This window comes from Ambystoma mexicanum, chromosome 1q, assembly GCF_040938575.1.
Source record: "Ambystoma mexicanum isolate Mex_15411 chromosome 1q, UKY_AmexF1_1, whole genome shotgun sequence".
Taxonomy (NCBI): Eukaryota; Metazoa; Chordata; class Amphibia; order Caudata; family Ambystomatidae; genus Ambystoma; species Ambystoma mexicanum.
The window spans coordinates 1,020,656,078-1,020,670,238 of record NC_090922.1 but is presented as its reverse complement, the minus strand read 5'-3'; the positions used below and the strand labels follow the sequence as shown (position 1 = coordinate 1,020,670,238).

Here is a 14,161-nt window from a genome sequence, read left to right as displayed (position 1 = left end):
CATGAATGCACAAAACCTCATGCAGACATGCTCTTCGCATGTATCTGGATGCTGCCCAGTGGCAACACATGGATTGATGATCCTGTGCAACAGTTGCCTGCCATGCATAAGGGAGGGATTACAGCAATGCCGGCCCTGATTGCTGGGTATGTGTACAATACAACACGTGTACAGAAATTCAAATTATCACAAAGTTAACCTAAATTAGTTCTTGCATGAAAGCACTCCTTCACATGTCTTGGTGATTGATAGCTGAGCGTCTCAGACATGACCTGCATAACTAGCCCAAGACTATCACTTATGACACGAGAAAAATAATTCCATCACAAACTAATGGACATATGATTTCAGAAATTATGATACCTAATTGGTGCATTAATGGCAATAAAAAGACATTCAGTGAGTTGTTGCAGATGGACATGGGGTAAGGATATAACTAGGGTGATACAAGTATATGTGATCATTTATTTCTTTAAATGTGAATTTCCAAAAATATGTATTATCCCTCCATACAACCCCGCCCTCCAATACACCAGCAAAACCAGCAAAACGAGAATCATTGTCATAGCTTAAACAACAATTCAATACTCCAATCGTAGAGGGTGATGGATCCACAAAGTATTTGGAAAAATCAATCCAGGGAGATGGGAGCACTGAAGATCCAAATCCAGAAGTGGTTTAATAGACTCAAACCATTGTGTGTGAAATCGAAATCCAAGCTGGTGTGGAGCATCACAAAACAATCAGGGAGTTGAGAGGACAAAATCAGAATTCAGTGTAGGAAACAAACACGCGTTTCAAGAGATGGTCCAAAATACAGCTTGCTGTGGTTACAAAAAGTAATCAAGGAGGTTCTACAATAGAAATCCAGGATTTAGAGGATGCAGTCCCGAGGGGGTTCAAACTCCAAATCCAGGGTTGAGAACAAAAAGCAATCCAGCAAAGGTGACATACAAGATAAATAGAAAGGTCTAGACTGGAAATGGAAGGGGACATAAAGAGTCCTGTGTCTGAAAAAATCATGTTGGTTTACCCTTGGTAGACATTGTAGGGTATCCATTCGGATTACAAATGAAATTCCTCCATGCCCAGTCTGGAGACTGCTGTAAGAAGGAGATGGGAGTGGGGTTGGGTGAGGAGAAAGAGACAGTGTGTTATAGAGTTCCTCTGTGTGAACACCTCCACAGAGGGTGGCATCTCTTGGCGTGCTAGAAATGCCATCAATGGGGCATGGGGCCAGGTCTGACACACACTGGTGTCTATCATCTGGCAGCACAGAGTGTGGTTGAAGTGGCTCACACTGCTGAAGGAGTTTTCATTGTATTGGGCATCAGCATCTCCAGATCAACCAACAATGACCTCTGGCTGTACCTCTGCTATTTCTATGTTGCTTGAATAACATACCTCCTCAACATGGTCACCCTCAGGGTCTTGGCTGTCCACAATTCCAGATGCATGTCCTCCACAGGTGACATTGCCATATTGTCACCAAACAAAACACCCAGAACATGTCCTCTGGTTTCAGCTTCTGAATTACCAGGGGGCCCACAGTGAGAATCGCTGGAGGTGTGATGGTGTTGGGTTATCATAGGTACAGGAGGAGTGGTGAGGCTGGAATCTGCTGGGGGACGATGATGAGAGCTAGAGCAGGTTTCTCTCCCTGCGTAGAGTTGCACCCTCGCTTGCACCTGGTCGTTGACATAATATTCTGCCTCCTCCATGGTGTCCAATGGGGCCCTGAAAGTGAGAGTAAATGTGAGTATGCATGTAGCCACAACATATACATCTGGCAATACATTCACAACTGTGAAGGTCACACTTTCCTCCACTGCCATTTTTCCTCTCTGCGGTACTCTCTGAGCATTCGTGTGATTCAAAGGTTGGTGATTGTAACTAGCGGAGCGTGATCTCCGTGATTGCAATGCCACATCACTGGGTACAATGTGATGGTCCACATTTATGAATGTCCAACTGGTCTAAGTGCCAATTCAAGGGGGGGGCAAAAAATATTAGCGATTTAAAAGAATGTGTCATTCTCTCCAACACACTGATGGACCAAGAATAAGCATGTCCTTACCCTTTCCATTTGTATGAATCACATTGGTCCTTTAAATGCACAATTATCTTAGCCAATGATGTGCATGAAAATAGACTTTCCTTGTGGATGTGTTGCTCCAGTCGTAGATTCTCAAATTTGTAGTTCTGGATGTCTGGGCATACAAATCCTCAAATTGACAGTCACATCAGAAATGGACATTCGGACATATTTGGTGTGACATGCTGATCTGTATCCCTAAGGACATTATTGTTATGGGACATCTATAGCTATTACTCCCAAGATCCCTCATGCTCAGAGATGCTGGATAGAGCAGGTGGGAGTTGTAGACAAACATCTGGAGAGACAAACGTTGCAAAGGCCTGCACTAGAACTGTGACCACTCTATTCCACATTCTGACTTACACTGAAATATACACATACATTGACTACTGCTCAGCACTTGTGTTTGACTCCAGCAACAAAGTACTACCAGAGATCACATGCTGCACCAGAGAGAGACTCAGAGGGTTGGTTTTCTTCAACATGGTGCCCAAACTCTTAAACACTCTACCAAAGGAAACCTGCATAATCCAGGACCACCTTAGATTCTGGAAAATACTAAATACCTGGCTTTCCAACACCTAGGGCCTCATTACACGGACGGCGGTGGACCAAGGTTCTATTAGCACCTTGGTCCATATCCGGCACCGCCTTGGTGGAAAGGGGAATTACCGCCCTATTCCAAGGTTGGTGGGGCGGTAATTCCCCCTTACCCCATTGCCCTTCCCCATTCCCATTTTTGCCCCATAGGGCATAATGGGAATGGGGAAGGTGCTAATTACGGCACCGCAAATTGCGGTACCGTAATTAGCTCCCTGGTCCCTTTGCGGGTTGGTTTTTAACGCCTGCAAAAAGCAGGTGTTAAATTCTCCAACCCGCAAAGGGACCTCGTAGTAAGGCGGTAAGGGTAAACCCTTATCGCCTACCGTGTAATGAGACCACTAATCAACTGGTAGCCCATTGGCATTTTACACCAATCAACAGCATAGACGAAAGAACATGGAATTTACTCACCATTTGAGCATAAACACATTTTCTAGGAAATTTCACAATGGCTTCTCCACCATAAAACCGACCACTTTAAGGGACAGTCATACTGGATTTACCCATCACCACTACTGAACTTGTGTAACAGGGATTTAACGCATGGCTTCCCCACTTCAGTCACACCACAACAGGTGCCAACCTATCTCTGTCCTACTTCACACACAAGATTTTCCCAAGTTTCACCTGCGCCTGGGGGCCTACGCAATATAGGCAAAGCAAACTACACAGACTCTCCTCTTTCTCAGGTTATTTACGGCCTAAATGCATTAACACAATAGCACAGGAATCTTAAGTTTTTTCCTCTCAATATGGCTAACCAAACCTATTCTGTTTAAGAGCTCCCAGAGCACCTAGACACCATGCAAACGGTAGGGGTGCATGGCATGCACCCTAAAACACACAACATTACTCTACAGGTATACTGGTGTTGATAAATGTCAGTTTGCATTGAAACGGGGGTCACATGCTATCCTTAGGTTATTGGTAGATACCGTTCTCATTTACATTCACATAAATAACCCGCATGGGGCAGATGTGAGACACATGCACAGGAAGGCAGTCCGGCGTTTGCCATTGTGGATTCCCACGCTCTGAGGGTCCATCTCGGGTCCCTACACAGTTCACTTACAAACAGGAGACGGGGATCCGTAGGGATTCTGTCTGCTTTTTCCCCCAGGCAAAGAGCATATGAAGTGCACAGTAATGTGCCGTCAGGACAGGCGCCATGTTTCATCCCAGTGGCCTTAATTACTGATCCCCACCGTGTACACATGTGCACACCTTAGCTGTCTTTACAACAGATCTCTATGGATTACGTCTGCTCTTCGAATGTGGACAAAAGAAAGACTGAGCTTGTAGTGATCTCCGATTCTCCACCAACATCAGACTCTGATGTGGGCTGAGACATGGTCGCGTGCCATGAATAGAGCGAGTACGTGTAGAAAAGGAATTTCCCACCATGCCTCCTGCTGCCTGTTTGTTATCCAGCCATGAATGTCCTGGAGATATTCTGATGTGTGTGAATACTCCCTGAGCCATTCCGAATAAAAGGGGGGGTGTACCTGACTTGCAATGTGTGGTATCTGATAGTAATACCTGCAATATTATGAGCAGTTTCTGCGCCTCTCATGGCAATTCATGGCATAAAGTGACAACATCTGGCATGTGGTGTGAGTGCCAAAATATATGATGGCATTTCCTTGAAAATGCCTATCAAATGCTAAAGCAGTAGGCCTTGCCATTGACTATACTTAATAGACTGCAGTCAGACAAATTGGCAAGCCAGTTCTCAGTGACTATATTGAAATCGTTCAAAGGTACTATGGCTTCATTTGTAATTGCCACGTTCAAGGGGGCTCTGTCATGTCACTCGGCTGTCACAACACAGTTTGGTGTGGAAATGTTATGTGTACATGCATAGTATGGTTTATTGCTTTCTGTTTTTATTTCCTTGATCCTCTTAGGAATATGTGTATGGGAGGAGTTGGGTTACTTGCATAAATAGATGTGTTATTATCTAACAATTGTAGCTTTATTTCCTTCAGATTCCTCAAACTAGTGGTAAATTCATCTTGCAAACAATTTATTTATGTTATTTATTTTAATTATTGGGCATTTGTAATGCACCTATAAAGCAAATGGTGTTTCAAGGCGCAACAAGACAGATGTGGGGGGTGGGGTGGACAGATGACGAAAATTTGTAGTGCAGAACAGGAAGTGCAGGGGAGTAGGGAGGAGGAGGGAAGTGCCGGTCAGAGCAGAAGCGCTAGTGCTAAGGAGGGAAAAGAAAGTGCAGGTCGGGGTGGAGAGCGTGCAAGTAATGGGGGGGAGGAGGAAGGGGGGAAGAGGGCCCGTGGGCTAGGCAAATGCTAAGGGGAAGCCAGGTGGACAAGAGCCAAGGGAATGCAGAAGTTTAGGGAAGTGAAGGTCCACAAAAACGTGCTAGGAATTGGCTGAAAGGGCTCAAGCTAGTGCAGGCCCAGCCAGGCTAGTGCAGGGGTGGGAGCCCGGCAGGGCAAGTGCAGGTTATCGGGGAAGGGGAGAGTTAAGGGAACAACAAAGTGCTGGGGTAGACTGGGAGGGGAGGGCCTGGTGCCCTGTATGAATCAGAGGGAACCAGGCAGTCAGTCACATAGCAGCAGAGGGGGGACATTATTAGGGGATGGGGAGGGAAGGAAGAAAAGAGAAGGAGGGTCTTGAGAAGCTTCCAGAACTTGAGGAGATCCAGCTCAAGTCTGACAGGGGCAGGGAGACTATTCCAGAGGGAGGCACCTGCGGAAGGGAGAGCTCTACCACCGACTCTCTGCTTGGAAAAGCATCTGATCTGCAGAGAGTTGGAGCTAGAAGATCGAAGGGCTCTAGCAGGGAAGTATTTAGGGCGAGAGAGTTGGATGCAACTGGGTCCCAGCCCCCAGAAAGCCTTGTGTATGATGTAGAGGGTCTTGCCTTAATCCTTGCAGCAACCGGGAGCCAGTGGAGAGATTTTAGAGCTGTAGAGATGTGGTCCCTGACTTGAGGCCAAGAATAGGACCCGAGTCCTATTCTGGATTAGTTGAAGGGGGTAAAGGGAGTAATTAGGAAGATTGAGGAAGAGGGTGTTGCAGTAGTCCAGCCTAGAGAGGACCAGAGCTCTGGAGACATTGAGTTTCTGGGGGAAGGTGAGGAAAGGGAGAATACCTCTGAGGAGGTGCAGCTGAAAGTGGGCCTTCTTTGCAAGGTCTGTGAAAAGAGGATAGAAGGTGAAAGAGGAGTCGAAGATGACACCTAGGTTTTTTGCCGCACAGGTGGGTGAGGGGAGGGGGCCTATGGAGGTCAATCAGAGAGCAGGAGGGAAGGGGGGAGCTGGGGTCCCAATAAGAAGGATCTCAGTCTTTCTGGCATTAACACAGAGATTGTTAGCAGTGCACCATGCCTGAATAGCAGACAGACAGTCACAAATGAGAGAGGAAGAAGAGGAGGCAGTGGAGGGAAGCTTGAAGGAGAGCTATGTGCCATCCGCATAACACTGGAAGTTAGGAGAGGAGGCAGAGATCAAATGGGTTCGAGGGGCAAGGTAGATGTTGAAGAGCCACGGCGAGAGGATACAGCCCTGAGGGACACAACAGGTGGAAAGTGAGATGGCGGAGAGAAAAGGGCCCAGTTGAACCTGGAAAGGTCGGTCCGAGAGGAAGAAGGTCAACCAATCCAGAGCCAGGTCCCTGATGCCAAGGGTATCACAAAGCCGACTTATAAGGGTGGCATGAATTACCATATCAAAGGCAGAGAAAAGGTCAAGAAAGAATGGAAGGAGAGTTGGAATTGAGATTAGAGAGCAAGTCTTCTAGGTGATATAGGAGTGCAGTTTCTGTGCCTCTGGCTGCTCTGAAGCCAGACTGGTGGTCGTGGAGACGACCAACAGATTTAGTGTAGTGGATAAGTTGGGAGATGGCCAGCTTCTCCATGTGTTTGCCCAGGAAAGGGATAATGGAGATAGGGTGGCAGTTAGCCGAACAGGAGGGGTTGGCAGAAGGCTTTTTGAGGTGTGGGTGCACAAGGGAGTGTGTGAGGAGCAGTGGGAATGAGCCAGTGGCAAAGGAGTGATTGCAGAAATCGGCCAAGGCTGAAGCAAAGGGGGCAATGTTATCCTTGATAGTTCTGGAGGAGCAGGGGAGCACCTGTTTGGATGAGACTTTCATAGTGCAGACTTGTCTAGAGACTTCATCAGGTGATATGGGAGAAAAAGACGAGAATAGTAAGGAACGGGAGAGCAGGGCCAAGGGAGGCCTGAGAGCAGTTGAGGGAGAAGGGAGTGGTGTAGAGGAGAGTGAGGACAGGATATCCTGAGTTTTAGTAATGAAGTAAGATGTTAGTGCAGTGAACAGGGCAAGGGATGGCAGATGAGAAATGAGGCTGCAGAGATTCTTGTGAATCTGAGGTGATTTTTATTTGTGATGCTGCATGTAAATGAATTTTAACAGACAGGCTTTTTTAGTTACACTTTTCTAGACTTACAAATGCTTAATAAAATAAGTAAAATAAAATAGACAGGCTTTACTAGTAAGAATATGTGGTTGGGCGTAATATGAAAGTCTTTTTTTGAAAGGGCATTTGACGTATTAACCATTCATCTTTATTTTTTTGCCCATGTTTGTTCGAAAAAACAGGGATACAAAGGCACAATGTTCCTCATTATAAATCTGGCGCCAGACTGAAACACTGTTTCCACCGCCTCATATCCAGGTGCCACCGGGACATTGCAAGTCCCAGCGGCCCATGACATCAGGCGACAGACAATGGTGTTCCCCATTCCCATGGAGCCCCATAGGAATCCATGGGAGTGGGGAGGCGGAAGCACTAGCACCATTGCTAACAGTGTTGGTGCTTCCGTGACAACTGTGCTTTCCGGGTCTGTTGCACCCTGCAGGTCAGACCTACCAGGCGCCCATGCCCAGGAAAGCAGAGTTGTAGTCCGGAAAGGGTGCTAGTACGTTGCTACTGACAGCCTTGATTCCAGACCGGCAGACTTGTAATGAGACCCAATGTTATGTCTTTCACAAAATACATAGGGGCTCATTTTATAGTAAATCGTAATTTGATGGCGGGGACCTGGTAAGTTTGCATTCAGGTGTAGCCAGGTTGCCGCCACCAGATTTTGGTCATTTGTAAAGCAGAGTGAGAATTGGCAGGGCACAAGGTGGCATACACGTATGCTGTCTTTTGCCCCGCACATTTTCACTCCTCTGTGCAAATAAGTAAATGCTGCATACTATGCTCGCATGCAAAGCAGTGGTTTACAATTACAATTAAACGCTGCTTGCCATGCTCGCATGGCAGGCAGCGTTTAGAATGCATCCCTATGAAGTCTGCCTGCTATGTGCTGGTGCATAAAGCTGGCAGGCTCAATGTGGATTCCAGCATTTGTGCCAGCTGAAAATGCATGCCGGCACAAAAGCTGGGGCATTTGTATGATGTGAAATGATATGATAGGTTAGTTATAACGCGCTTAATACCCAGAGGTTGCCCCCAAGCTATCCTCCCGAGACTAAGATGGCGGAAAGGAAGTGGGGTGGCAGAAACTCAAGTTACGTTGCACCCCTTCTCTCTGCCATACAAATGCCTTCCATTAACGTTACGCCACCGTAGACAATGAGCTCCAGAGGGAGCCACTGTGATGTGTAAACGGCATTGGTAGACAATACAACCCCTAAGCAAATAAACACACCATTATATTTTTAGGATTCATGGACAAAGCACTTATGTGGGTGCTTTATGATCAAAGACTTGTTGCAGGGAAGTTCATTTCAGGATATGACCATGGCCTCATATTCTCAGGTCCATGTTTACTATGGAATAGTATACATGTTACATATTGTTCGAAATTAATTATTAAGACCTTGCATACAAGGGTGCCTTTTTTATTTTCTGGCATTCTATAAGCTACCTGATTGTGAAATAGAAATGTATGTGTCAGCAACAAGATCCTTCAGAAAACAGAGAGATGAGATTTGGAGTGTGGAAGGGAGGAACCAAGGACTACATTTGCAGGATCTCTACTAGTAGCCAGGTGGCATAGGGGCTCCAAGTCTTAGTGGAAATGTAGAACTCGCAATCTGTCAGGCAAGCAGCCGCCCGAGCGAGGATGATGTCATGGAAGCCAAGATGTGAGAGAGTCTGACAGTGAAAAGGATGGTCAACTGTGCCAATGGTGGGTGAAAGATTGAGAATGAAGATTGATGACAGATGGTAGTGGTGAGTCCATTGGCTTCCATTTGGTGAGTGATGCGGATGAAGACTTCAAGTTCAAAATTTAGGAATAGTGGGGAAGGAGATAGTTGGATGGGTTGTTGGTGTCAGCATTGGATTTCTTCAAAATGTATATGACAGTGGCCGCCTTATGGCTGGGACTATACCACAAGAAAGTGAAAGGTTGAAGGGATGTGAGAGGTAGCAGAAGGTCAGCGGAAAAAGGTAATTCACTGATTGTAGTGTGAATGCATTGACATTAACATAGGAGGGTTTGGAAGAGTGGAGGGCAGGTGACAGTGCTTTTGGGTGGAGAGTGAGACGTCCAGTATTAAAAAGAGAGTGGTTGCAGGGCGGTGAAGGAAAGGAAAGGGGAGGGGAGTAGAGAGGAGAGCAGACACAGTGTCCATGGATTTTGGAGGAGAAGTAGCTTGCAAGGTCATCAGCCGAGAGCAATGTATTTTTATAAAATGTGATCTAATGTAGAGATAGGTGCACATCGGAAGTACTTGGGTCCTGAAAGCTGAACTGAAATGAGGACCCCAGGCACCCATTTCCCCTCCCTTAGTAATATGTCTGGCAAGCAGAGAGCTGCCTCAAACCTTCCTCTACCTTTCTCAGGTTCTGTGCTCAGTTGCCACTTGGGTCTTTTTGCCAGTCAGGTCAACGGCTTTGGGGCAGTGGGCAGGGTTTATCAGGTATTCATCAGGACAAAGGCCCAAAATCCCTGGTCATTTCTCCAAGAGATATACCTCATTGTCTCCCACAAGCATCAAACTCCATTCACGCAGTGCACAGGGCAAAATGAAATTCCTCATATCCCTACCAGCCACCACTCACTCAGTGTTGAAGCAACAGCACGACTTTGGTTGCAGGATGATCCTGAAACTCAACAGGGGGTTCTTCATGATGAAATGAGGGGCAGGAAAGATAAAAGGTGGAATGTGGGCTCCTTGAAGTACCCCACAAATCTGATTGCTTCATCCCTTGGTCTAAAGGGGGTACTATGGTTCCTAGAAGGTGATGGCAGGAATGCAAACACTGACAGAGACAAGGTTGGGGCATGGGGGATAGAACAGGCAGTTCAATAACACTGAAATCTCACATTTGCAGTATATCGGGCCCCTTCAAGTTATTGTTCTCAGCTTAAGCTCCTTAGAAAGCTTTGTGCAGGAGTTTTCTAGGGAGCGTATGAAAGTATGAAACCGCTATGCAGTACCTATCTCATTTTAGGATTATCATGTGCACAAAGTGTAAACTGTTCCTACAGTGGGTTTCCTGGAGCCAGGAACGAACTGTCTCACTCATTAACAGCTGTTTACACTACAAATGAGGAAACAAATGGGGGAGGTTTCCATTCTGGACTAGGGGGGAGTTGACTGATCTACACTTTCGTCAAACATGTTTTACATAGTTTGGAAGCTAGTTCCAAATGTTACTAATGGACACATGTTTTAGACATGTGGGCTCGGCTCCTTTTGCTTTTCTGCTTTTCCATTTTCTCCCTGACCAGGTAAGGTGCATCATATGCAATTTAGGTGATAGCTCAGCTGTCAAAAGGTTGACCGGGTAGGGGGCAAGAGATGCACATTTAGGAGTCAGCTCTGATGCATGAAGCCTGTCCCTGTAGGGACAGTATATACAAGTTAGGGAGATAGTCCTGCTGGCTAAAGCATAATCCTGTCAGTTGCAGTATGTTCCTGTCATTGTCTCTGTCTTCCCTCTGTTCCCCTCCCTTGCCTCGTTGCGCCTTGAAACACTTGTGTGTAGGCGTGTTATAAATGCCTTAGCATAGCATATCAAGAGCTAAGAAAAATAATGAAAATAGGGACAAAAAAACAGGTATGCAGTACTTATCTTTTTAGAGGCTGTCCTTACAGAGAGAAGGGAGTCATGGATCTTCATACTCTCTAAGTGCCTCAAAACAGTTTTACGTGCAGCCAGGAAGGAACTACCTCACCCATTAAGAGCTATTTGTACCACAAAAAGGTGGGCCAGTAGGAAAGGGGCTGCCTTTCTGGAGTGAGGTGGGTATGGTTGATTTACACCTTTATTTATTTATTTTACCAATTTAAGAGTGCACTAAACCCTCAGGTCCTTTGGGAGTGAGAAACAGAAACCATAGAATACAGTAAGGCAGGGTATGATGAGGTAAGTGTTTGGAGAGGAGGGATGCGTCAATCACCTTTAGGACTCTTGGGAGACTCTTGCATGAGTGCCTGTGCGTCATGGGTGGGAGTTCCAGGTTTCAGTGACAGCCATCATGGTTAGATGAGGTGTTTGAATTCAAAGTGGTCTGTATGAGAAAAGGTTTTGTTGCAGAGAGATTTGACATTCCAGATTCCCAAAGGGCCTTCAGTGGAGGAGAAGGAAAAAAGTGGAGGGAAAAGGGAGTTTTTCTTGAGAGAGACAAGAAGCCTAGGAGAGTGGAGAGTGACTGCAGGGACGTGGTCAGCTTGTCTTTGTGTTGAAGAGGTAGTATTGGATAGTGTGGGCAGTTGGAGGGGAAATGGGGGTTAGGAGCAACTTGTGGGGGAGTGCATGGATCACATAGGTAAAGGGTAAGAAGGGGGTGGCTAGAATGAGGATGAGGGTGGCAAGTTTTAACAGGATTTGCCAGAAATCTAACTAGTAACTAAAGCCAGCCACAAAAACCGAATGCAAAGTATACAATGGGGGTACTTATGTTGCGTTACGAGCAATGTAACTGCAATTTGAATTAAATGTGTGCAAGGTTAGTACCATAAACACAGCATGTAATAAGGGATATATAATTATATTGAACAGATACAAAAGTTCAGTATGGATTTAAACAATGTTGAGATAAGTTGTTTACAGAAATCATCCTACCAGCTCTCACAGGTATGGTCAGATGACGCCTCCATGGTACCAAAACCTCTAATGGCATTAGTGAATGTCTTGGGTTGGGGCAGTCTCGAAGAAAGACCATACCCTCCACCACGGCACTTTCTGGTTTTCCATATTGTGGATATTGCAGCCTAAGATCACGTTTTGTGACCAACAATTTGAGATTGATGATATGTGGTATAACCCACGTCAGTGGGCAATGCTGGAAGTTGCCAGCCTAGAAACCTTACTTATCAGCCGGCATGTGAAGCAAGGTCCAATAAGAAGAGCGAAGGATCCACGCCTACTGCTATTGCCCGCTGGCCCACATGTTTCCACTATTACCACTCAGGGCGCAGGTGCAGCAGTCACGTTTGCTATTCGGATTTCATGTTCAAGCACTGCATGGAAATCGTTCACTGTGCAAACGTGAAAACTGAAGACAAAATATTAACCAATTCCAAGGTGGCTGCAGCTAAAGGACGTCCGGCAGCATCGGGGCAGAATAGTCCACGTTTCATTGGTAAAACAGTGAAGCAGGCACAGAACTGAAGCCTCAGTATGGGCCACTCGGGAGTCAACAGCAGAAACCGAGGATCAGGAAAACGTTACATGCAGGCAGAGCTAAGAGCAAAGAGTAGACTGATGGGTACATTTAAAAAGAAGTGCAGTTTGCATGCAGGAGACCACCAACATTTGCACTTAGAGGAGTTTTCATCATTTGCACAGTGGAGTGCAATTGTAAAGAGTAAATCCAAACGAAATTGGCTAAGCTGTAACTTTTACGCTACGGTTTGGAAAAAACTAAACGCTGCCTGAAAATTACTAGGTTCTCTGTTCTTACATTGCCAGGTTTTTTTGATGGAGTTTTTAGCCAAATATTTTTGGCAGAAAAGAAATCATCAAATGTCTTCATTTTTTATTTGGGGGGGGGGTTCCTCCCATGCTCCCTTCCTATTATCTAGTCACTATTCCCCACACTCCCCTACCTCTTGTATCCCCTCACCCACCCCCACCTTCCCCATATTTTTCTATGGTTTTTTTCAGCAAAAGAGTTTCGGCAAAGAACTCAGTGAAAAAATGCTTGGGGGTGTAACAACGTCGTGCCAAATTACTCTGTGCAGGGAGGGTTTTATCATGGATCGCCTGCCGGCTATTTACCAGATGCAAATTTGAGGCATGTTTCAGAGAATTCAACTGGTTTTAGGTCTACATAAAAATGTTATGTAGGCAGAAAACTGGGCGCTCTTCCAAGATAGAGGAGGAAAGCAAAGCAGAGATGGAAACAAAGCGTTGCGCTCCTCCTATTCCTTGGAAAGAGGCGAAAAATGAGGCTGAGCAGTAGAGGCAGTAGAGCATTGCATCTCACTTTTACACCTTCATTTAATGCACCGCAAATACAAAATTACCACCTCAGATTTCATACAACCACAAGGTTGATTGGAATTCTCAAACATGCAAAGTATTATTGCCTAGATGCTTAGGATCCCGATTGGCTGCCGGAAGCTGAGTGGTCCACACCAGGACTTAGTAATACACAGCAGAGGACTATTGGTTATCCAGGGAACAGCTATATCTCTATAGAGAACACACAGGATCTCCCTTGAATGATAACTGGTTGCTTCCAGTGATGGCAGCTTCATGGGGTCAAACTGGAATCGGGACTCTTAGTGTTCCATAAAGCAAATAGTGTGTTCCATCGACAAGCTGGGAACAAATGAAACATTATTAATTGGTTAATACTCCCCCAGCTATTAACCACCAGCCTTTGGATTGAACCTGTGATGCACTGCACCTTCTTGTTCCCAAGATGAGTGCATTGTTCCTGAGCTATCCTCGTGGCAGAGGATTTAACTCTTAGGCTAGTCCATTGGAATTGTACAGGTTCAGAGAAAAACTGGGGTATGACGGAAAACAGTAGGTTTCAATGAGAATTGATATAATATTACTGTGGAGAACGTATGGGACTTCCTGGATGCACTTCGACAAGTTCTGATTATCTATTCAGAAAGCTGAGGAAAGAAAAAAGGGGAAAATAAAACGAACGTGATGGCTTTTTCTTAGAAAGACAAGATAGCAAAGTCCACAATTTCTTTGCGGTGAAAATACTACTGGTGTCCTGCCATTCAGGCGTGGAGGCATGTCAGAGGACGAGAAACAAAGGTGGATATTTAATATCCACTTTGCACTTTTAAAGCTACAGGATGCGATCCAGGAGCTTGAATGATTTCTAGACAACAGGAGAAAGGAAAACATATCCCGCACTGCACTAGATGGCCTCGGCTCATGCATTGGGGTGAGCCATTAATGGTTCTTACAACCTACAGGCTAAGTCAACACATTGATCAAAGGGGCCCTATGTTACTTGGTTAGGTTCTAACAAATGTACAATCTTTCAACAGGCTCCAAAGTCCTTCTGTGACCTCTTATATTGGAAGGTAACCACAA

The 14,161-nt window shown here is 45.7% G+C and overlaps 1 long non-coding RNA gene across 2 annotated transcripts in view; it reads right to left on the bottom strand.

The window, feature by feature from the left end:
* Window positions 1–445: 445 nt before the first annotated feature.
* LOC138540565 (uncharacterized) overlaps window positions 446–14,161 on the bottom strand; it is a 39,512-nt gene continuing 25,796 nt past the window's right edge. For both annotated transcript variants that reach the window (XR_011288613.1, XR_011288619.1), the window contains exon 2: window positions 446–1,737. This is a non-coding gene — a long non-coding RNA (uncharacterized lncRNA). The remainder of the gene's footprint in view (window positions 1,738–14,161) is intronic.